General features: G+C 47.8%; 1 protein-coding gene across 5 annotated transcripts in view; it reads left to right on the top strand.

The window, feature by feature from the left end:
• Positions 1–1,212: 1,212 nt before the first annotated feature.
• MGAT5 (alpha-1,6-mannosylglycoprotein 6-beta-N-acetylglucosaminyltransferase) overlaps positions 1,213–21,963 on the top strand; it is a 333,558-nt gene continuing 312,807 nt past the window's right edge. For 2 of the 5 annotated variants that reach the window (XM_074363548.1, XM_074363549.1), the window contains exon 1: positions 1,213–1,595. The gene's annotated coding sequence lies outside the window, so the exon portion shown is untranslated. Of the gene's footprint in view, positions 1,596–20,882; positions 20,954–20,985; positions 21,050–21,546; positions 21,603–21,963 lie in introns of those variants that run through there. The other 3 variants (XM_074363551.1, XM_074363550.1, XM_045508877.2) reach the window with 3 other exon arrangements.

The following is a 21,963-nucleotide window of genomic DNA, read 5'->3' on the forward strand; positions in this document are numbered from 1 at the left end:
GAGCCCAGAGTCTAGGCTAGCTCAGTGCAAGAGAGGCCACAGGGTGTGTCCTAAGGAGACCTCTCTCACCAGCTGAGTGGCTCTGATAATTTGCTTACAAAGTGAGGGACTTGGACTAAGTCATTTCTAGAGTCTAAGAATTCCATGATCTTCAGTTGTTAAATGCCTCTGCTGGAGAGGGTGGGCAGCAGAGTAGGGTGATCTAAGTCTAAGAAAAAAGACCCCAGGGGTGACAGTGAAATGGGGGTGGAGAAATTCTGCAGGGAAAGTAAGGGAAAGTTGAACATAAACTCTCATACGGTAACTTGATGTAGTGACTGGTCACAGGGCTTGGAACTTGATAGGGTTATGAACCTTGTCATTTCCACCCCTGGTGATCCACTAGGCCACCCTCTTTCCATTCTAGATACTAAACATGCATCTATAATGCTTACCGATGGAAATGTACAGCATTCTCTCTCCCGGGGCTTGGTTGGATTTAATATGTCGTGTCAGTCAATGTTCTTTGTGGTGCCTTCAGGGCATGTTTTATTTCTGTTTGAATTTACAACCGTACAATGTTCAGCTGGCCTGTCCAGAGTGTTCATAAAATCTGGGGGCGGGAGGAGGGAATAGAAAGAGAAATGGAATTCATTTATTGAGCACCTTCTTTGTGCCAGGTATTGCTAAGTAGTTTATATATATTTTTATTTCCTCTTCAAAATAACCTCATGAAGCCCCATATATTATGTTTGTAGAAAAAGAAGTTGAATTCAAATGGCTAAGTGGCTAGTTCAAGGTCACAAAAACCGAGTGGCAGAAACTCGTGCTGCTTCATATAACCCATTCCATGAAAATGGAAACTGAGGCTCAGGGCATTGATTCAAGCTGCCTGCACCCGCAGATGACTGAGTCCATAATCTCCCCTTGCTGGGCTTCACTGCTTTAAGGCCTCTGGTGCTCAGAGGCCTGGACTACGCTTCTCTGGAGGATGCATTGTCTTATCAGCGTTTGCACACTGCTCCTGACCTTGCTAGAATATTATTTGTGGCCGCAATTAAACTGTCTCCCTTGCTCCCTTCTCCCTTTGGGCTGCGGGATTGGGAGGTTGGTGGAAGTCCCCTCTCCGACAGGGTTGGGAGTTTACAGACGGCCCCTGAGAGGCTGGGGCGTTCCGAATTGGCTGAGGGCTCCGCGGGGAGGGCGGGGAGTTTGCCGAACGTCCCTGGCCGGACTCCCTGCCTTAGAGAGCTGCGAGCCCACAAGCGGGGAGAAGTTGGAGAGGTCGGTAGGGGAGGGTTGGAAGAAATTGCGGACAGACCTCCTCCCGGGTCCGCCGAGACCCTGAGGAGAGTCTCTGCCGTGTCCAGGCCGAGTGTGGACGCGCCGTGCGCGGCCCCGCCAGGGCTGAGAGTTTGCAGACCGTCCCTGCCGCGGCCCGCTCGGCGGCGGCCCTGCGGCTCCGGCGGCAGCCGCGGCGGCCCCGGGCGCGTTCCAGCCCAGGTAGCCGCGCTGCAGGCTGGGGGCTCCTCGACCCCGTGCCCCGCCGCGCTTTGGGCCCCGCGGAGACGGCGGCTGGCGGGCGCTCCTGGCTGCTGCTGCTGCCCAACAAGGAGGTGAGAGCCAGCGGGTCGGGGCTGTCGCGTAGAAGCTCTCCATCTCCCCGGGGAGATGAACGCAGAGGGGACAGCGGAGGGCACAGGGAGCTGGGCGCGAGGGTGGGGGGGGGGGTCTGCAGCGAGGGCTGCGCGGCCAGGGGCTTCCGCCCGCTGCCCCTGCGCCGCCTGCGTGCGTACCCCGGCCGCTCTGCGGGACCCAGGAGTGCAGCCGGGGACGCGCCTTGAGGCGCCCACCTGCCGGGGCAGCCCCTTCCCAGGCCAGACTGCTGGCCCCCAGAGCCCCTGGGGAGGCGGGGGTTGTGAGCTTTTCAGTGGACTGTCCGGAGGAGGCTTTAGTTGCGCGGGCTGGAGGCGAGCGGCCAGGGATGGCTGATGGGCTCTCGGGCCGCGGAGGAGCCTGGTGGGGTCACGCTGTGGGTGTGGGCTGGGCTGGGGTCCTCGGGACCTGGGCTTGCAGGGAGGGCTCAAGCCACTGGCCAGTGGGGAGGAAGCAGAGAGGCTGGCTCCGGGGCCCAGGGGAAGAGGGATGCAGCGGGCGGGCGCTCTGGTACAGGGGACCAGGACAGTCCCGGGGTGCCCCCCCACCCCTAGGGGACCGCCGCCGGCCCACGATTCCGCGGGCGCGCTCTGCTAGGCTGCCTGGCCGGAGAAGCTGCGGGGAGCGCAGAGCCCACACCCGCGCACACAATCCCCGAGAGCATGCTCAGTGCAGCCCTGGGAACTTCCTGCCGAGGCGCGAGCCTCCCCGGCCCCCTCCCGGCCCCCTCCGGCCCGTGGCTCGCAAAGTTGGGGGCACGGCGCCCTCCTGTCGCCGTTTCGCGCCCGGGCCCCCTGCTTTGCCATTGCTTGGCTGCCCGCGCTGCTCTCGCCGGTCGCCCCCCGCGGCTGGGAACGGGGGCGTGGATGTCACCCCCACCTCCCCGAGGTCAGGTCCGAGGCCGGGTGGCCAGAGGCCTGGCGGCGAGGCCGCCTGATGGGTGGACCTGCGAAGGATGCGCTCTCCGCGCGCACGGACCCGGCGCCGTGAGCAGACTGGGTGGAAGGGGGTGTGTAAGCCCGGGGACGTTTGCGCACACACTCGCTGTCACACACAAAGCCGCGGTTTCGTAGCTGCCGCGCGGAAGAGGGAAGGGGTGGCGCTTGCATTGTCCAGCCGCGTTTGGAGCGCCCACAGGGTACTGGGCGCTTGGGGGCTGCGGGAACCTGGCGATGCATATGGTTTCAGAGATGCCTGAGTCGAGGTCTGGGGCCCGGTACTCCTGACACTGACCTCCAGGCCCGGCCCGGGGCTGACTCGGCTGTCTGCACTCGGCTCTCGCCGCCCAGTTAGGGAAGGTTGGACACTTACGGGGCTGTGAAGTTGGGGAGGGGAGAGCTGAGGTTTGTGCGGGGTTCGCATGGAATGGCAGCACTGCCCCTTTAAACAACTAGGATTCGAGTGTTAGAGGTAGGATCTCCTTCTCAAGAGAGGCAAGTGGGAAGCTGGTGCGCCCCACCGCCTTCTCCCCCTCCCTCACGCTCATTGTCAGGCCCTGAGTGACTTGGTTGATTTTTACTCGGAGAGATACCGCCCCCACCCCCTCAAGTTAGCCACCCACATCCTGAGCCTCGACTCAAGGTCAGAACTAAATTGGTTTTGATTGGAGAAAATCGCAAATCAGTTTTTCATGATGGGCAAACTATCACAAATCTGTCTTAATAAATGAATTTTCATCTCCCCCCACCCCATATTCTTTTCGTTGTTATCATAGAGGGCTGAGATAGGCACCCTCAAATTCGTTTGGCTCTGTTAGGATTAGAGCAAAGCTCCCCTTTCTAGAGGCCTAAATTTTAGTCTTCTCCAGTTACCAACTTGACGTCCACGTAGTCAGCCTGAAGGGGAGAGACTTTGAGAGAGGAGGTGATGGAGAAGGGAAAGAGGGGGACCGTTTTGCTCTTTCAGGGACTGGGGGAGGAGGAGGAGAACGCTGCCCTGCCCAGCACCTGACTGGCAGAGCCGGGTGCCTGGACAGAGGCTTGGGCTGCTTCTTTCATCTCCTTTGTTCCTGCCCGTGTTCCTGGGTTTGAGACACTTGTGACCGGAGTCACCAGCAGAAAGGAGTCTGCAGTCCTGGTTTGGGGCTTTGCAGGGTTTGCCAGTTGGTTTTAAGGCAACTGCAATGGCTGGAGGGCTGGGGGACTCCACTCAGATCTGCCAGTAGCGTCTGTGTGTTCCAGCCGCTGCTGCAGAACAGCTCATGGGCCTCTGAATCGCCTTAGCACTGTGCATTTCAAGTGCTTTGTGTTTGCAAGTGTGGATACAGTACTCATTTATATATATAGTCACACATTCCATGTTCGTATGTACGTTTTTATAAAGGAGGCTGTGCATATGTATGTGCATATGCAGCATTCTTTGGTAGCATCTTGGAGCAGGAAGAGACCTCAGAAGATCATAGGAATTCAAATTTGCTCCCTTCCCGTTCAGTTTTCCCAGTTTAAAAATAACCCACCAGCCTTCTGCCCAGCTGGCCTCCAAAAACGTTGCAATGCCAGAGTCCCCCAGTGATCTTAGCCAAGGGGGACCCATTTGGCTCCTCCTCTGAGAAGTGAGGCTCCTCAGGATTGGTTCTAGATGTCACTGTGACATTTGACCTGACTTTTCCAAATGCTCCATGTGGCTCTGTGTCCAAGTCACCACAGAGTCCCTGTCCAGTTGGTTTTGGCAGGGGACAGAAATTGAACAGTGTCCCCTGCAGAGATGTCTGGAAAACTGCAAAGAGCAGTCATCCGTAAGGCGTGGGTTGGAAAGTCCTTGTCCTTTTGCACTCTGGTCCTCCAGGCAAGTAGTTGTCCTGCTCCTTCCCAGGAGGCTTAAAGAGCAGTGGGAACTCCTTTCATTCCGTCCTCATTGTGTGGCTTGGCCTCCTGGCTGTACAAAGGTGGGGTGGCAGGTCGGGGTGGCATTCTGCCCTGCTGTTATCATAGTGGGTCTCAGGAATGCCTGTGCGGTCAAGAGTGTTGTCCCTGGGGGGATGTCACAGTTTGGGGAAGGGTCTTGGTGTCAGGTGAACAGTTAACAGATAGTTCTGCCTGAAGGAAGGTGTAGGTATTTCAGAATCTAGCTACTTAAAAAAAGAGAGAGAGGTAAGAACTTTATATTTGGGGGAGAGTGCCAGATGGGTGACAGTTGAGAGGTTTGGGTCAGAAAGAAATTTGGTATTTGTCAGGGCACATTTTTGCCTTTAAAGTTCATAAATTGCTTTGAAGTGGAGAGTCACTCTTAAGAACTGGAAGATGGCTCTGCTTTAAAATTTTTATTTGAAATTGAGTAAAGATCTCCCCAATGCCATCTTCTTTAAAGTCTAAGTCACGCCCCCATTTTATCTTGCATCCCGTGTCCACATTAAAAGTCCGAGCACAGCTGTGAGTTCAGAGTCAGCTGCGGGCATCCACCGAGTGTTTATCAGGGGTTGCGGTGCACGCTGGGTGCTGGTGCTGGACGTGAAGACATCTTCTTTCAAAGAGACCTTCTCACTTTTAATTCATCTGCCCTTAGTGTTAATGCAAACTAATAGCTCTTGGAAAGCCGCCAGGGTGGATCCCAGGAGCCTGAGGACTGTAACCAGGTTCTTGGCTACTTGGGACTGAGCTCTGTTTGCCCGCTTGGACTGCTGTATTTCTTTGTTTTTTTCGTGGCTACAATTCAGTGCTTCCTTGCCCAACTTTGTCACGTCTGGGAGGCCGTATGTGTGTGTGGGAAAAGTTGAAGGCATCACATTATTTCTTCACAACCCCACAGCTCCCTTGTCTGAACACCTAACCTTCTTGGAAAAAGAACAAGGGCCTTCCTATTGGGCCCTTTGTCCAGCCTCAAAAATCTGGTCAGGAAGGGGCATTCGCTCTCGTGGCCCGGTTTGGTGGGCGAGCATGTCCACTGGAACCTGGCTGCCCCACTGCCATGCCTGTGTTAATACCTGCTGGACCTTGGCCCCAGCTGGGGCGGCTCCCTAGGATGGCTGAGGACTTATTTCTCCACCCTGTCACCCATGAACTCAGGAGCCAGGTGTATCCAAGTACTTTGCTACCTGTAAGAGTTAAGGACTGGTGTTTGCCAATTGATTGACTTGAAAAAATGCAACATTTTAAGGTTATCTGTAGAAACCTAACAGCCTCCCTGATTTGCGTCCCTTGGTGATTGAGGGGGCTGGCCCTTGAGGGAAGGAGTACCGCCCACCGACCCCTGCCTCAGCTCCACTCCTTCATGCTGCTGTTCTGTGCACAGAAGGCTTCAATGTCCTGTCATGCTGGTAAGATGCTTTTTATCACCTACACAGAACAGCCTTCCACTAGAACCGTCCCGGATCTCTTTCTCATCTCTGTCCACCCAGGGGAGTGTGTTGTGTTAGTGCTGGGCAGGGACTGTAAGTTTTGGTGGAGAAACCTCAAGAACAGGTGGGCAAGAATCTAGGAGTGATGGTGATGAAAAATGTGTCTTCTATAGTTGATGCAATGCAAATGCTTCCTTTGTATCTCATTTACTTCTTGCTGCGGCACTCAGGCCGATCCTATTGTTTTTCCCAGTTTATACATAGGGAGACTGAGGCATCAGGAGCTAATGAAACCTGGCCAAGGTCACGCGCAGCTAGCAAGCGGCAGGGGAAGGATCTGAACCCAGGTGGTCTAGGTCCTGAGCCCAGGTTGGTTGGACTATGCATAGTTGTTAAGGTTAGCAAGCTCTAACCCTGTCCTAGCCAGCACCTTCTTTCCAACCGCAGCCAAGAGGAGTCTTAGACACTCAGGGATTGGAAGGGACTTCAGGGAGACCCCCCTGGGTCCCTTCTCTTCCTAGATGCAGTCATGGAGGTGCAGAGAGACTGGACTTGCTCCAAGTCACCGGCAGACTGTAGCGGCAAAGCTGGGCCTCAATTCTGACCCTTGGTGCCACAGGAATAGTGGTAACAGCTGATAACAGATGTGTGCCTACTTTATTTCTAGAAAGGACCCAGGAAGAGAATGTGACGGTCATTTGGCATCTGTCCCTCCTGCTCCTAGAACTCTGTGTGCTCACACTCAGTCTCCCCGTGGAATCTGGTGGAGAGCAGGTGGGCATGCCCAAGTCCCTCGCCCACCCTTAGATGGGAAAATCTAAGCAACTTCCGTGCCTTTGAGTGAGCTGTTCCCTTCCTCATGTCACCTTTTAAGTTTTACGTCTCAGGAATATAGTCTGGGATGGATTTTACATTTCACTCTTAAATATTCCTTCTGCTTCTCTCTGTCTCTCTGTCTCTGCGTCTGTGTCTTAGGGCCCCAGGCTCTTCTCAGCATGGAATTCCACTCTTAGGAGGGTGGAGTGGGCCAGGGTGAGCTTGCAGAAGTGTCAGGGCTGTCCCTCCACACTTCCAATGAAGGGCCTGTGAAGACAGTCCCGCAGCGTCTGTTGGATCCTAGAAAGATCCAAAGTCCTGCAAAATCTCTCTGACCACCGGGATTGTAGGACTCCATGGAATTTTCCTATCGGGTATATCAGCACTTTATTCCTTACATTGCATCAGGCACAACCGTGCTCTCACCTGGTCCTGATTCTAAACATTTCTTTTTTTTAAACTTAATTTTATTATTACTATTTTTTAATATATTTTTATTGGGGTATAGTCAGTTTACAATGTTGTGTCAATTTCTGGTCTGCAGCATAATACTTCAGTCATATAGGAACATACATATATTCATTTTCATATTCTTTTTAACTATAAGTTACTGCAAGATATTGAATATAGTTCCCTGTGCTATACAGTATGAACTTGTTGTTTATCGGATTTTGTGAGAATCCTCCTGTATTTTGAAACAAGAGACACTCTGCCAGAGTTCAGTAGGTGTTTTGTGCAATTCAGTGGGTTCGTAGATGTAATTCTTGGTATATTTGTGGGAGAGGGCGAGCTGTGAGTCCCTATACTCTGCCATCTTGGCTCAACCCCCTGATTCTGATAGTTTCTGGTTAATATATAGTCCCTGGCTGCTCAAGGCATTTAAAATCAAGGTCTGGTCAGGACCCACACTGAAGAGTTAAGTTCAGTTATAAAGCAATATGCAAAATGAAGCACGCATTAATTCAGCCCATATGACCACTTTGGGCTTTAGTTCTTATGTTGGAAATTAAGAGGGGATTGAATGAGCTCCAAAGTTCTGTTCAGTCCTAAAGATGTATAATCCTATACATGTGGCAAAGGCAGTGTAGAATAAAGCAGTGCAGTGCCCTTGTTGAAGAAAAAAAGGTGGAGTAAAAACTCAAGTTGTCTTCGCCTTTGCTGGTCAACTCCTTAGGAGACTGTTGAAATGCTTAGCTAAGAAGAATGAACCCTTGATTATCACTGTCTTTGGGGATGTTTGCTTTTGTATGTTTAGAAATAAAAAGCTGTGGTCCTTACTTCTCAGCCTAGAAATAACCTGCTTCCCCTAGTGAAGCTGTTTTTCCCCACCTTGGGAAATTGAGAAATGCAGAAGATGACCAGGTTCATGGAGTTCTGTGTTTCTGTGGCACCGCGCCCTGGAGAAAGTGGCTGAGTGTTTACACTGCCAGGAGCTGGGCCAGATTCTGTTTACGTACCTTCATCACTGCTTCCCTGTGAAACAATGATGTTGAAAGAACAGGGAGTTTGATATCCATCTCCTTGCAGCTGCTTTTCTTTTCTTTTTTTTGTTTAACCATCTGTTATTTTCAGCTCTGATTTTTTTATTTACTAGTGTTCTTTCCAATGAGGGGTTTTCTAAATGACCAATTCTTTCTCTCATGCATCTCATTTAGGAAAGCACTGTTTATACCTCGTGCTAAGTATGAGCTTTCTGTTTTCCTTTGGTACATTTCTTGGCATTTGTGTTTGGTGTACTTCTCTCATCCCTTCAGAGCTACTGAGGTTAGAGGCAGCACTCAGGGTGGATTTGGAGGGGAAGGGGTGCTTTCTTCCATCTCCCTCTCAATAATATTCGTCATACAAGGGGTCCCCAGACCTTTGCAAACATAGCTTCCAGCCCTCTGTCCATCGAGACTCTCTTCCTTCTTTAACAAAGTTCTCAGCTCCAGTAGCTAAGAATGGTCCATTTCCCCCAGCTCCCCTTCTGCGATATCTCACTATTGTGCTTGCTGGATGTAAAGGCAGCATTCTGTAGATAATCTTCCACTGTCTGTTTTTTAGTGCAGTCAAATGTGATTCTCTTGGGCTAAAGCTATCAACTCGGTTCTATAGGTTCACTGTTCTGTATTTCCTATTCTGATGTCCATTGAGCTCCAGAAAGGGAGCGTTTTTTCCCCCAGGTTGGTTAAAAAAGTTACATCTGGCCCCAAGGGTTTCTCAGAAAGGAGTCTAGAGCTCTAGTGGGCATGCCTAGATGCTCCGTTGCCTCGCACAGGGCAGGACACCAGAGGCACGTGATCAGCTGGGCGGCATGGCATCATGGGTAAACTCGACTCAGGCGGGTGAGGCCTCTCTGCAGCTAGCCGGCTGTCCTCATGCGGGTCAGCTCAGTGCTCTGTGACTTTGGTTTCTCATGTGTCCAGTGAGGCATCTCTTAGCATCGCCTGCATCTATGAGATTCTACTATTGTGCCTTCTCGGCTGGGCTTGGCACACTCGTCTACTCTACTTTCTTTCATCTGGTCTTAAGACTATTCTTTGTTTGTTTGTTTGTTTTGTTTAGGATTTTTCTTTTGTCTTTTTATTTTTTTTTTTAGTGGAGGTCATGGGGATTGAACCCAGGACCTTGTGCATGCTAAGCATGCGCTCTGTCATTGAGCTATACCCATCCCCTCCCCTCCCAAGAATATTCTTAGGTGTCTTCCTAATTTTGAGGTCTGTTTGGTTGTGCTGGTTTAGAGTTCTGTTTTTCAAATCAATCAGTAGAATTTTTGTACACATTTTTCTCCCTCCTGGTAAGCATTATTTATGGGCTCAAGAAGCCCAACAAATTGAGACTGTGTGTGTGTGTGTGTGTGTGTGTGTGTGTTTGTGTGTGTGTGTTCATGTCCACACACCGCTAGGGCTTATTACCTTATTGCCATATTATCTATAAAAAGAAGTGGGAATGATCAGAGTCGGAGCTACGTATCTCTGGAAAGTTTCTGTGGAAGGATTTTTTTTTTTTAATATTGCTTTTCCCCTGGTACATGCTTGTCAGAGTTACAGCTGGGCATCCTTGGAGACTGTATGGGTAATGATTTCATTGTACTCTCCTATAGACTGCAGTAAAAGTGTTTTCCATGATAACGAGTTGCTTAATCTGTCATAGTGTGTTTTCTCTAATTGCCCTTGTAACCAGAATTAGATACAACTTTCCATTTTGGATGCCATGCCTGGTTAGTGTTCTCTGAGTTCCATGGTTTCTTCCTCCCAGTTCAGTGGCTTCAAGAGACTTTTCTATTTCCTCATTGTCAGACTTTGTGTAAAGATAACAAGATTACATCATCTTTCTGTGACTTCTCTAACAAATAACCACAGATTTGGTGGCTTATAGCAACACAAATTTATTGTCTTATAATTCAGTAAGTCAGAGGTCCAACACGGGTCTCACTGGCTAACATCGAGGTGTCCATTCCTTCTGGAAGCTCTAGGGGAGAATGCTTTTCCTCATCTCTTTCAGCTTCTAGTGGCTACCCACATTCAAAGGCTTGTGCCCCCTTCCTCCAGTGTCAAAACCAGCAATGCTGGGCTGACTCCTTGCCCCTCTGAGACCATCAGGCTGGGACCACAGCTGGGAAGGAGTCTCTGATTTCAAGGATCTGTGTGATTAGATTGGGCCGACCCAGGTAAACCAGCATAATCTCATCTCGAGTTCCTTAATTTAGTCGCATCTGACCTGTAAGGTACCACATTCACAGGTTTCAGGGAGTAGGATGGGATCATCCTTAGGGGCCATTCTTCTGTCAACCTCAGTCCCTAAAAATCTTTGTAAAGATATGTTTTCTTCACATAAAGAAACCGTTCTTTTCTGTCGAGAAACTTACCTATCACAGGGAATTTGCCTATTTCCTTGCTCCCCATCTTTTGGAATATATTTAAGTCAACTATTCGCAAACACACAGTGTCTAAGGTTTGCATTCCAAGCTGGCCAGACATTGAACTGCACACATTTCTTATGTAATTGCCAGCAATTCTACTGTTAAATAATGAAGAAACTGAGGTGCAAAGGGGACTTGCCCAGGGTCATGTAGCCAGAAGTGGCGGGAGCCAGTCTACAAAAGTGGATCTCATTAACTCTACAGCCTGTGTTCTTTTCACTCTGCCTTCCTGCCATAGAAGTCATAATGGAAAACTAAAATGAGAAAAGGTAATGGGAAAACTTAAAATAATGTAAAATCTCTCTGCTTCTGCTGAGGTGATGACAAACAGTAAATAACATCCGGGGAAGATTGATTGCACTAATGGCCCCAATTAATGGCTTCCCTGTATCTACACTCTTTGCCTTGTAATTTACTAGTCCCCTTCCCGCCCCTCCCCCACTACTGGGATTGGCCACGTGACTGCTTTGGCCACTGGGATGTTAGCAGATGCCATGCAAACAGAGGTTAAAAAGAGCCTACGCGTTTCTGATTGCCTTTTACACAGCAGGGCTTGCTTGCTCAGATCCCTGCCACCCTCGTGAGAGCTTGCCCAGGCTAGTCGAAGGGAGGGACTGAGAGATTGGGAACGAGTCAAGTTGTGTCAGCTGAGGCTTTCCTGGACTTGCCATCCCCAAAATGAACTGCACCTACTCTAAGTCTCCTGAGCATGCCTTGCCAACATCAGTTAAGCCTCTCATAGGTCAGAATCACCCAGCTGACCTGGAGAGTTGTGGAAATCATTGATGATTATTCTAAGCCACAGAGTTCTGGGGAAGTTTGTTATGCAGCAATTGCTATCTGATACATAACTCATATCAGATACTTGAATAGCATAAGAAGTAATTTTAGCATTCTTTTGAAGATCAGTTTTGACGACTTGTAACAAATTCATGTTTTTAAAAAGTTAGTATATTTTAAAATATATTTTTAAGTTTATACTTTAGGCTCAGAACTTGCCCATTACATCTACTTTTCTTTTCTTTTTTTCTTTTTTCTTTTTTTTTCTTTTTAATTTGAAAATCCTTTGAACTCTTTATCAGTTTCAGTCAGAAGCAGACTTTTTTTTTTCTTCTGAAACTATTTATTGTTTCTAATATGGTGGCTTTTGACCCTCAGCCTCCAGCAAGAAATACATATTGACTCAGAACTCACATATACATGTGCATATGACATCAAGGAAAGTTTCTTGAGACAGTACCTACCCTTCTACCTCTGATGGCCTTTGATGTTTTCTCCTCTATTTCATCCGCTTAAAAAATGCTGGTCAGGACCCAGCACGGTGGCCTGCAGCCCATTTTGTAAATAAGGTTTGGTTGGAGACGTGCCACTGCCATTTGTTCATGGATTGTTTATGGCTGCTTTCAGGTTACAGTGGCGGAGTTGAGTGGTTGTGACAGAAATGGTCTGGCCTGCAAAGCCTAAAGTATTTACTCTCCAGCTCTTGAAGGAGAAGTTTTCTGACCCTTGCACTGAGTTGATTTCCTAACCCATCAGTGAGTTGTGATCTCCATTTAGAAGACACATGTTTCAAGTGACCTTTAGCTCTCCTGATAAGTCTTCTGGAAATTACACTAAACAAATCTGGCCCAGGTGAAAACTTACCCTTTTCCTGTGTTAGACTCAAACTTCCCAGTTTATTTACTTAGATTCAACAATGAAGTTTTTGCTGTTTAACATTATACCTGGTTGGCTGATATAGGAAACATTTCAAGCATTTCTAAAATGTTTCATTATACGCATGCCCTCCCCCCTGCTTTTCTAATTTAAATGAGGCTTTCTTGTAGAAAGTAGCTGGAATTAAAATGGACACAAGTTCTATTCTGGTGCTAGTTATTTATTCATTAGATTCCAGCAGTGCCCGTTTCTGTGATATAATGGAGTCCGTTAGTGGAAGAGGTAGAGAAACAGTCATCTTGGCTCCTTTTAGAACACCTTTCTGGCAACCAGTCCTTACGGCCACATTTCTGAATGAGGATGGTATTATTTCTGAGCATAATAAAATTCAGAGACATTAAATTGTGGCCTTGTAGAGTTGGAAAGACTTTGGGAAAAAAAAAATTTTTTTTAAACTCACATCTAATTGGGCCCTTACAGGCTAAATTTCTCTGATACCTAAATGTCCTAAGCCTGTCAAGGAAGGACAACTTTGTTATTTACATTGTGTGGCTAATGAGATTGATCTGAAGGCACTGAGGCAGAAAAGGCTTCAGAATGATCTGGATCTGTCCTGCTGGAATCTGAAATGCCAGGTGAGGAATGGGCACTGGCCCATTTATTTCTTGGCAGTGAGGACAGAGTCAAAATAAATGAGCTTCAGTGACAGCATGAGAGCTTTGGTAAAATCTGAGCGGTGTCCCCCAAATCAGGTCGGTTCTTGAACAGAACATGTTCTCCTGAACACTTTGTTTTTTTTTTTGAACTGCAATTGGTTTACAATATTGCATTAATTTCTGGTGTACAGCATAGTGATTCAGTATATATATTTCTTTTTGTATTCTTTTTCATTATAGGCTATTGCAGAGGATACTGAACCAGTATTCTGGTGTACAGCATAATGCTTCAGTCATACAGGACCATACATATAGTCGTTTTCATAATAGGTTACTACAAGATGTTGAATATAGTTCCCTGTGCTATACAGTAGAAACTTGTTGTTTATCTATTTATCCTGAACATTTTTGATGTGAGTGGCCTCCGTTAGCTCGGGTGGTCGAGTGGGTGGCCTTCCCTGCAGGTGGTTGGACGTGTGTAATTAATAAGGACTCTCTGGGTGCTAGCAACACAAACCTGCTGGAGCTTGCTTCAACACAAGTGGGGAATTCACATTGATAACAGGAGAAAGAATGTGGGGCGTGAGGGTGGCTGTGTCCCAGGGCTCAGTTGAGTCCCTGGGACATGCCCCACCAAGTGAGGGTCCTTGGCTTCTCGCAGGGAAAGAATTCAAGAGCAAGTAACAGTTGAGTAAAGGTAGATTTATTCAGAAAAATACATACTCCATAGACAGTGTGGGCTATCTCAGAAGGCCAGAGAAAGGCCATGAGGTAGGGGTTGGGTGCTTAGTTTAAAGTAAAAGTAGTTACACACTCCATAGACAGAGTGTGGGTGCCTCAGAAGGGAGAGTGGCCACGAGGTGTTGAGGTTGTTAGTTTTTATGGGCTCAGTAACTTCATATACCAACAACTGGGAGGATTTTTCCAACTACTTTGGGAAAGGGCTGGGGATTCCCAGGAACTGGGCCACCACCCACTTTTGACCTTTTATGGTCAGCCTTGGCACTGTCATGGTTCCCTGTAGATGTGCCATTTACCATGCTAATACATTACAATGAGCATATAATGAAGCTCAAGTCCTACTGATTGTTAAATCTCCCGCCATCTTGGGCCTCAAGGCCAACTGGGAGTTGAATCTTTCACCATCTTGGTATAATTGCTGTGTTATTTCCTGAATGACTGCACCCTATACCTTTCCGTCCTGTCTCAATCAGGGCTACGGGCGCTGCCAGGAGCCACCAACAGCCTGGGATTGAAACTCTGGGAAGCCCGAGAATCCCCTTTGCTTCCTGGCTGCCTCCATCTGCCTGGCTGCTTAACTCTCCTCCCTGCCTTGTTCTGCTTTTTGTGTCCCAAGGGCAGAACTCTGGGTAAGGGCCCTCATTGGTTGGTTAGCCACTCAGCAAGATGGATCTTTCTCTCATTATGCAAATGCCAGTTTCCTGGGGAGTGCCCCAGCCCACCCCAGTGGTCCAGCTTGATGTCACCCAGAGGTGGGCAGAGCATGGGAACTGCAGTGTGGATTTTGGCTAGCTCCAGGATGTTCACTGGGGGCATTTTAGAAATATGGGGGGGGGGGGCAGTTTTGGTTGTCAGTGATTGAGGGGTGCTACTGCCATTGATTGGATGGAGCCCAGGGATACTAATGTCTGTGCTGGGTAGAATAGTCTCTCACCCCTACATGTATCCTGCTTGGTCTCACTGTGAGACCAAGGCTGTTGCCCCAGAATCATACCCCTGTCCCTCCCTTGAATGGAAACCAGTTACTTTTATCTAAGTTTCAGGAGAAAACTGCAAAGAGGAAAAAACAGAAAAAGGAAAAAAAAAAAGAACTGGTTAGAACCAAATAGGCCCAGGATGGTGGAAGATTTGACTTCCCGCAGACCTTGAGCCTCATTATACGCTCATTGTGATACATTAGCATGCTACACGACACACCCACCAGCACCATGACAGTTGACAGTTGCCATGACAACAACCAGAACAGCCCATACAAGGATTGAAAAAGAGAGTTGTATCAATCCCAGGTCCAAACCACACCCCTGTTCTTGGATCAGTCGTGAATATTCCTCCCACTCTTTCCAATTCCCTCCCCTTTACTTCAACCCTTCTATATAGTTGGTGTCTCCACCCAAATTGGGTTGAGAAGTTGATTTGCAAACTAGGTTCCTGCTTTTTCTTTCTTTGGCCACTGAATAAAGCTCGTACTGTTTTCAGTCTCAGCATCAGTTTTGTTACTGGTGCGCGAATCTGATCAGAAAAAGAACCTCCGTGGCCAAATCAGGGGATCCCGGCCCAGGGCCTGGCTGGGACTGTGGCATGGGTCCAGTTGACTAATTCCATAGCAAGATGACCATGGACGACAAAACCCATTTATTACCTGAACCTAGAGAGGCAACTTACACATAAAGAATATTTTGCACGTTTCAAATAAATGTTGACTTTTCCAGTCAGTAAAGAAACATTGTGCTTTGTTTTATTGGGAAATTTACCAAAGAGGTGTTTGCCATTTTGGAAAATCACTCTCCGCATGGCATCACCACATCTGATCTGTGTCAGTCCACGCTTGCAGCTCACGTTTTTTTTTTAATTTTACTTGAAAGTCCAAGCATCTAACAACTTCATAAGCCTTTTAGATGGATCTTGCCCAGCTAATTGCATATTGAAATACATATTCAGTTATAAATTATTTTACTTCTATTCTCATTTATGTTACTCTTTAAGGCAATAAATACATAGGTTTGAAATTGGGTTTGGGAAGGGTCTCTAAGAATTTGATTTCAGGAAATAAAGAGGTATTAGAAGTTTGCTGTAAGTCTGGAGCTTTGGAGCTAATAGGGTTTAGAATACAGCACAAGGGGAAGTGATTTACAAAATAGTGCCCCCCCACACGGCCATGAGTCAGCCGAATTAAGTGCTCTTACCACTAACCATTTAAAAAATTAAAAAACTGTAGCCCTTGCAGTGAGTACAGCTAACTGAGAAGAAGTCCATAGAGATGTTGGCCCCATCCTGCTCCTTCCATGGGTGATGGACTCTCCTTGGTTTAGACCCTCCCCGCCTCCCTTATATGTGGTTGGTGGTCCCGCTGGGCTTGGGCTTTGTCGTGGGTCTCATTATTCTGGAAAAGCGCCAAGAAAGGGGGTGAAATCAGATTATCACGTGAGTTTCACATGAACTTCTGCAGATCACTTTGCAGGGATTCAAGGGGAGCTCGCATGGGAAAATATTATACCTTGATTTTCACTAACCTCTAACCAAAATCGAGCAATTTCTTAACTTCTGGATGTTGGCCACAAAACGGAGTAATATTAGCATCGTCTCTGACTTTGTCACCAATAGAAATCCACAATTTTCCTATCACATTATAGATGGCTCACAGAGAATCTTGAAATGTCTGTCCTCATTATGACTTAGAAATTAGGGTGGTTATTCTACTTACTGCTGAATAGTGTTATTTAATGCATTCATAAACAAGGGTATGTGTTATGATACCATAATTAAACATTTTTTTGGTAACCATATTGAAATATAATTGACTTCCTCTCTAATCCTATGTATTTCATTTTATGCATTTAAAACATTTTGATTAATTTAATTTGGGGAGTAATTTGATTGATTGATTGATCAATCGATCTGTTTATTTAATGGAGGTACTGGGGCTTGAACCCAGGACCTTGTGGATGCTAAGCATGCGCTATACCACTGAGCCATACCCTCTCCCCAAAAACATTTTGGGAAGGGGTCTGTAGGCCTCACCAATCTGCTTGGGGGTGTGTGCTATTGAAATCGTGGAGCTGGATTGCAGAGCAGAATCGCAGGGCGCTCTAGGCACTACTCACCCGTCCGCTGCCCTGTCTGTCCCGTTGACCTTCTCCTGACTTGGCCTTTCCCCAGGACTGCCAGGTATGATCATGGAGGAAGTGTGGGCTTATCTCCAGGTGGCTTATTTTCTTCTTAGACCTGCCCAAAGAATTGCACTTGATTTGCCCTAGGCTCATTCTTCTATCCGACATGAGGAGGCAAGTGCGTCAGAACATTCCCCCAGCGAGGTTGGATTAACCAGTACAAGGTACATGATGTGTTTAAAGCCAAATGTACTGATGATCTGAATCCTTAACAGAAGTGTGGTTTCTGGTTCAGTTTTTCAAGTGGAGAAAAACCACAGACGTCCTGCAGGAAAATTCCCTGTGTACAGCCCAACTTCTGTCTTTCTCTTTGTATGCTTCAAAGTTAGAGAATGACAGCACAGCTCTGAGAAGTACCCACACTGCTCAGGAAATAGGTCGCACCAGTGGCTGCTGGGGGGAGGGGCATCCCCAGAAATCAGGGTTTGGGGTGGACAGCTCCATAAGGTGTGCATTTCGTCCTGATTGCAACCCCCCCCCCCCCACCCAGCGAGTCCCACCTAGAGGATGCTGTGCCACAGCTATAACTGGATTCCTGGCAAAGACTTCAGACTTTTTCTGTTTCTGGAAGTTTCTGTTGGGAGGAAATGACTTTGCCACAGAATATCCTTCTGCCCTGTTCCTTGCTGTCCTCCAGACATGGGGTCGTCGTGTTGCCATGGCCATCTTTTTCACTCACAGCTTCTAAGTCTATATTTAGAGCATGAAAATGCTGAACATTTCCTTTCTGGTTCTTTAGAAGTGGGGCGTGGGGAGAGATCTTCACCCACCCAGCTCCGACACCGAAGACAACCCTGTTAACTCACGGTGGGAATCACGTTGTTTTCATTCTTTGTTTTGGAAAAGGTTGTGCTGAAGATTGGACTTGAACAGTTTCACATTTTTAGCTTTCACTTTCCTATGGGTTTAGTTATTGATCAAGTTTCTCATTGAGTCGAAGCCACTGCCTTAAGGGAGTAGGAGCAGCCCCATGGCATGACACTGGCTGCTCCTGTCAGACTCGGGAGAACACACGCGTCCTGGATAAGCTTATCAGCGAGTGACAGCGTTTCTGTCCCTCTCTCTCTCTGTGCAAGGGAACAGCAAACTCCCTTGCTTTCTGAGCTGATTGCTGTTACAGATTCATGCACGAAACTGTGGGTACTATTTGGCCTAATTTTTAGACTGAGATACCTCAAATCCTTTGAGAAAGTATCCTATCATTGGGCCAGTAAAGCCAGTTGTTTTTGGCTACAGAAAGCAGGAGATTCACCAAACTCATTGACTGAGGGGTGCAGCTTTCACTCAGTTTGAAGGACCTCTTACCCCCTTCCCCCCAAAGTGGGAACCACATTAACTTGGCCTACTGTTCATACAGGTTTGGTTTGGGGGTGAATTTTGATCTTAATCCTACCTTTGTGGAGAGAGTAAAATAAAGTCTAGAAGATCCAGAGTGTAGGAGTTGAAATCTCCGTAGGTGATTCACACCCTGGGCAGGGATGGCGGAGTTGATGGTGCAAGCTGCTGGGCACAGACTGCATCATCATTTTATAGATCTTATCACCATGGAAAACGGAAACTGCAGGGTCTGCCTGCAAACAGACAATCCAAAAGGTGAAGACATCACATACAGAGAAATGCTTTTTCTGGGAAGTGGGCCTCCTGAGCACACAGCTGGTGTTCAAGGGAATACTGGGCACTCCTGGGAACCAAGCCTTGAGCACACTGTCTAATTCCATGCTTATGACAACCATGTAAATTAGAATCCTTGGTTTTCGTTGAGTAAATGTGAAACCGAAGTATGGGGAATTTGCGTCTTGCCTGCAGAGACTCACAGAACTGTAAGGTGATCCTGTAATTTATCATCCAAACCTGAACACTTTTGAGAGTGAAAGGGGGTGCAATTAAATTAATGATGAAGCTAGGATGGCAGGCATCAATGGGGACATATGGTTCTCCTACTAATACGGTCCAGATCGGGGGTTTAATTCAGGTCTCCAGTTCCTGAGAATCACCTTGCTCGCCTTGAGATGCTAAATTGGGCTACTTCCTCTGCAAATGAATTGTTAAGGCACTTACTGAATAAACTTCTGAAGGTGAGTTCTTCACTATGTATGGTACCAAGGAGAAATTCCTCTTAGGCTAGGTAGAAGTTCCCTTTGGCAAGAAAAAGATCTACTAGAGATCTTCTTTCATATAAAAATGTAGAAAGGGTTTTGTTGAGAAGGCGGATGGTGTTTCTCTTCCTAAAAAATGGTTTTCCACTTTTTTTGTTTAAAAGAATGGGTCTGCTGTAGCATTTACAAGAAAGACAAGGAAAGACTCACAAAAATCTCATCTCCAGGGCAAACATCTTCATAGCCAGTGGTTGCGATACAAAATAATAGAATGGATTTTTCAATAGTCAGGTGTGCAGATGAAATTTACTACCCCTGTTTTTAGCACTCTCCATGACGGTTATCATCAAGGCAGATTTGTGTGGTGTAATCATTACTGTGAGGTGTTTAGATAAAACCCCAGCCCTTGAATATATGGCACTCCCAGGACTGGACACCCTGGCTTGTGACAAGCCACTGTGCTGCTGTGAGCCTCAGACACATGTGTGTGAACACACTCAGCAGAGGTGCAGACACAAAGGTGCATGAAACTTGTAACTGATAGTTCAGCCCAACCACAGAAGGTAATAAAGAACATCACACAGCACCCCAGAATTTATTTTTTCACTGTGTCATGTTCTTTTGCCATCTCCTAGGCTAGTTGAGGTGTGAAAGCAAAATTTCCTAACAAAGCAGTTCTGTAAATACCTTGGCCTCTAAAACAGTCCTGCTGGACTGCCACCGTCAAGTCAGCAGTGCCAAAGAATGGCCTGCCATTCAAAAGCCATGGCTAGAAAACAAAGCAGTCCGGCAGATGGGTCAGAGTTACGTGTTGGGCTGGACATTCGGGGATCAGGCTTTCAAATGAGAGCTGTCACTTGGCCTCCATTCTACACCCAGTTTCCTGGGGTATCTGCCTTCTGAACCTTGGAGCACCCAAAAAAGACTGACTCCCAGAGTCGGCAAAATGAAACTTTCTGGTTATGCAAGAGAAGCCTTCCTGCATCAAGAGGGACCAGTGAGACCAGAAGAGGAACTGGGAGGCTCAGGGATTGCACTTGCCCTTGTGATTTGTCTGAGCTGCCGAAGACCCTGAGGAAGACCCCTGAGGAAGACCACGATGTCTGGTGGTCTTTTTGAAGGGCCAGATTTTCCCTTGGAAATAAGAGAACCACAGGCCATGAGACAGAAAAAGAAAACGAGCTTGGAGGGGAGGCTGGGGGATGAAGGAGGTACCCTAGGTGTTGGGATCAGCATTTCTGCTGTGGAAAGCCAGAGCGCGTGGAAGGGGAAGAGCAGCTGTGCCGTCCAGGGTAACGAGAGTCTTCCTGGAGGAGGGCAGGAGGCATCAGCTGGGGCCCGGTGCTTTCCCTGCCACTAACGAGCTTTGTGAGCTGCTGTCTCTTGCGCAGATGTGGCCAAGTTGGGTCAGGTGTGAGGCAGCCTGACTCCCAGCTCTGTGAGTCTTTGATGCTGAACTATCTTTGCAGGGCTCCCCAGCGTAGCTCAGCAAACACTGACTGAGCACTTGTATGCTGGGCATAGGGGCGCAAAGGCGAATGCCTCACTTGGTCCTACATCAAGGGCGGGGTCCTGTCTTAAGTGCTCCGGGTGTCAATCAGAGAACAGCTCACTCTTGGAAAGCATTTGTTATACACCAGGCAGCGTTATGGACACTTCCTGTTGATTGACATCTGTTAGCTCTTTTAATCCTCCCAACAACCCCATGAGGTAATATGACTTTTCTAAATTTTGAGGCACGGAGAAATGAAGTCCTGTGTCTGAGGTTTCACAGCTAATGAGTGGTGGAAGCCTGGCTCTGTGCAGCTGCTGTGTGTATTTGGGGGGTGGGTTCTTACGGTCTCCATTGCTGGACTGTCAGCAATTACGGGACCAGAGGGCCTTGGTGAGATGAGGCCCCCTTAGTTTTTATTGCGTTCATCCATGTGCAAATCTCTGCAGACCTTTGCAGATCCTGAATCAGGGGCTGAGAAGAGGAGGAGAGTGTTGGAGCAAGAAGAGGTAGGGTCAAGGTGGGTGTTTGTTTTGTTTTGTTTCTTTAAAGGGATGAGAGAAAGCCAGCTCAGAAGATCTGGAGAGGACCTGGGGCCTCAGGACTGACAAACCAGGTGATGGATGACAAACACAAAGGAAAGGGTGGCCTTGGAGGAGGAGGAAGTGGGGTGCAGGAAGGTGGGAGCTGTTGTCAGGATTGGAGGGGACTCATTATGATTCCACTGATAGGAAATAACCAGCATATGTAAATCCCCAGACAGAAAGCAGGTTAGTGGTTGCCAGGGGCTGTGGGGAGGGGGAAGGGGAGGGAGGGCTGCTTAATGGGTCTGTGGGGGTGTCTTTCTGGAGTGATTAAAATGTTTTGGAAGTAGACAGAGGTGATGGTTGCACAATATTGTGAATGTACTAAATGCCACTGAATTGTTCATTTTTAATGATTAATTTAATGTTGTATGAATTTTACTCCATAAAGAAAAATCAGAAGTGGGAGAAGTGGAAAGGGAGCAAAGTGATGAGCAGGAGTTTCTGGCGCCTGCTTGCTCCCTGTGATGCAAGTTTTATTTTCATCATCTTCATCACCATCAACACCTGACATAGATTTGTTTCCTAGGGAGTGAGCGCTGTGAGATTCGATCCTGTCTCTCTAGTACTGGAACAACCACCTCAGTAAGTGTTGGAATGAATGGAAGGATGGTGATGGATGGATGGGGTGGAGGGTCAGGTGGCTCCTGGAGGTAGAGCATGGAAGAGAGTGCTGGTTTGGAATCGCTGGCTGAGGAGAAAGGGAAATGGAGCTATGGAAAAGAAAAAGCCCCAGTTCCTGATGGGAATGGGCCTGCAGATGACGAGGGCCTGGAGTCACCTGGGAACACCTGTGTTTCCTGGTTCTGTTGGTCCGCCCGAGTGCAGAAGAGGAGGTAGACCATGCGCTTGAGTTTGCTGTTACAAGTGGGGATTTCGCTGGGGGATTACAGTGGAAAGACGAGGGTTTGGGGGGAAAGGGCATTGGTAATAAATGGTTCAGGGA

The sequence above is a fragment of the Camelus bactrianus genome, chromosome 5 (genome assembly GCF_048773025.1).
Source record: "Camelus bactrianus isolate YW-2024 breed Bactrian camel chromosome 5, ASM4877302v1, whole genome shotgun sequence".
Classification (NCBI taxonomy): domain Eukaryota; kingdom Metazoa; phylum Chordata; class Mammalia; order Artiodactyla; family Camelidae; genus Camelus; species Camelus bactrianus.